This window comes from Myotis davidii, unplaced genomic scaffold (assembly GCF_000327345.1).
Source record: "Myotis davidii unplaced genomic scaffold, ASM32734v1 scaffold221, whole genome shotgun sequence".
NCBI classification, from domain to species: domain Eukaryota; kingdom Metazoa; phylum Chordata; class Mammalia; order Chiroptera; family Vespertilionidae; genus Myotis; species Myotis davidii.
Window position 1 is genome coordinate 1,629,852 of NW_006293349.1, and position 2,989 is coordinate 1,632,840.

The window sequence follows — 2,989 nt, forward strand, 5'->3', positions numbered from 1 at the left end:
CCTGCTCCCCACCAACTAGCCCCTCCCCCGCCCCGCTAGAGGGCCCCCCTCCCTGCTGTTCATGCTCCATTCGGTGTAAATTGCAGGAGGAACTTACCCTTTTTAAATACGTTTTTATCGATTTCAGAGAGGAAGGGAGAGAAACATCCATGATGAGAGCGCATCGTGGACCGGCTGCCTCCTGCCCGCCCCCCTCCTGGGGATGGAGCCGCAACCCAGGCCTGTGCTCTTGACCGGAATTGAACCCAGACTTTTTGGTCCACAGGCTGACGCTCTACCCACTGAGCAACACCGGCCAGGGCTAATGTATTTTTTATTGATTTCAGAGCAGAAGGGAGAGGGAGAGAGAAACATCAGTGATGAGAGAGCATCGTGGGCCGGCTGCCTCCTGCCCGCCCCCCACTGGGGCTGGAGCCGCACCCGGGCCTGTGGCCTGATGGGAATCCAACCCTGCCCTCCTGGTTCCTGGGTCCACGCTCAGCCCTGAGCCAGCGGCCGGTCCAATATGAGCCCGAGGAGTGAGACCGACCAGGCCGGGGCCCTGAGCGGAGTGAACAGTGAAATGGGAGCTCCGTGAGGGAGGGAGGCGCCCAGGACGGCTTCTGGCTCACCGTCCGCACCCAAGTGCTCAGGACATAGAACAGCCTCTCCCCGACTCCCTTAAGGCCGCTGTGGGATGTGCACCCCAAAGCTGCCTCCATGAGAAAGGGTTGCTCCGTGCTGAGGACACCCCGTGAGGCCGTGGGGAGAAAACGCTCTTCAGGTGAAATATGGCCGCTCGGTTCCCACCGCCTGCCCTGGAGCACACTGGACCAGTTCTGGGCGGATGTCTTTCTAGAGTTTGAAGGCCACTCAACCTTTGGTTGTTGTTGCTGCAAACAGCATGTGTACTGTATCGACCCCAAAGGGGACCCCATATTCACATAAGATGGGCAAGAAGTGACTTGGTTGCTAGAGAGGGAGCTCCAGAACAGACGGTAAGGTGATATTTGTTATTTAGAAATCTGAGAAACGGATGCTCTGATACTAAATTCTTATTTTAAAATTTCTTTTCCTTCCCTCAAAAGTGAAATGAACTTAGCTGTCCAGGAAAACTTTACACCAATCTAGAGAGAGAGAGACGCTCACCAAGCGTACCTTTAGTTTCCACTCTGATACATGGAAGCGAAAATCAATTCTAAGATACGTCTTCTATTAACAAAAATTCTGTCACTAAAATGCTTTTAAACTTGATTTTTTTAAAAAGATCAATAAATCAAAAATGTTTCTTATGAACATTGAAACATTAACAGCGTGTGTGGAACTAAAGGAAATAGCATGGCAACTTTTTTCTGAAATGTCGATGAACTGAAAAAGGTCATTTCCCCGAGACTCAAAAATACCTTTGGGATATTAGATGTGTGTATAGACTTTTTTCTGTTAATATTCATAAGAGATATTTGAAAAAAAGTTTCAATTTCATGGGAAAAGTAAGTTTTTTCATAAAACGCTTGGAGCCTTAGCAGCACCTCCATCCGCACCCCCAGTTTCAGAAGTAATATGTCCCTGTCCACTTCATTTCATCACAGCGAAGAATTCCGCGTGAACACATGCAGCTGTTTATGATGTTTTCCGCTCCAAGTTATCAGTCCTAGCTCCCAAATAAATCCCTTCTTAATTAAAATCAGCACGTCCTGTTTCTCTTAAAATTTCCATGAAGGCCAGCTCCTGAAGCAGATGCCCCTTTTCCTTGGGGGAAAAATGGGGAAAAAATGGCTTCATTTCTCATCCTGCTGATCAACATGAGAGCAACAGAGAGGCCCAAGGCACATAGATCGAAAGAACCAAAAGGAACCACCTTAGCTTAGAGGATACGTGGACTCGCCATGAAAGGTATCACTTTCCAGAGGGGACTTCAGCCAGTGCCCGTACCCCCTGCTGAGGCATCTAGCTGGTCCCCGGTACCCCCTGCTGAGGCATCGAGCTGCCCCTGTACCCCCTGCTGAGGCATCGAGCTGCCCCTGTACCCCCTGCTGAGGCATCGAGCTGCCCCTGTACCCCCTGCTGAGGCATCGAGCTGCCCCTGTACCCCCTGCTGAGGCATCTAGCTGGTCCCCTGTACCCCCTGCTGAGGCATCTAGCCGGTCCCCTGTATCCCCTGCTGAGGCATCTAGCTGGTCCCCTGTACCCCCTGCTGAGGCATCTAGCTGGTCCCCTGTACCCCCTGCTGAGGCATCTAGCTGCCCCTGTACCCCCTGCCGAGGCATCTAGCCCAGGTGCACAGTGGCGGTGTCTCCCAGCCCCCGGGGAGAAGTGTTTGGGGGATCCCAGGCTGACCCTGAGCTGTGTGTGGGGTAGTGAGGAGGCCCCCATCAGAGGAGGCTTCTCACGGACACGGTAGGAGCCGCACCGAGGAACTGGGGGCGCGGCCAGGACTGGGGCTGTGGAAGTGCCTTGAGGAGACGTGCTGTGTCAGGGGGACCCCATTTTCCCTCAAGATGCACCTCGCTGTCTCGGCCAGCCCAGCCCCAACCCAGCCCCAGCCCAGCCCGAGCCCCAGCAGACGTGCAGTTTTCACTAACAACAGGGACCTGTTCCTTCCCGTGGGGATGATGCAACAGGCATGCACGTGTGTTTCTCTTTCTTTTGTGGATTCTTGTTTGAATGCAGTTCATACCAGTTTATCTCGGAGTGAGAAACCATCGAGTGGAATGTTTTACTTCATCGATATCTTAAGTGTGTGTCTCTCCCACGTCTAAGTAGAGGTGTTTCCTCCCGGCTCTGCGAGGGGCTACCCGTGGCCAGAAGGGCGTACCTTTCAGACGTGCACTCACTCACCTCGTGTAAAGGGAACGAGAAGAGGTGTCCCGAAGGGCTTTTCCAGAAATGCATTGTTTTGGTTTCAGAATAAAACCCTATTTTTTTAGACGCCGCACAGTCTGTCCTCCCCTGGAAAGCACCGGCCTTTACCTTTCCTCACGGTTAACCAGGTGCACCTTCCCCTTGGCGA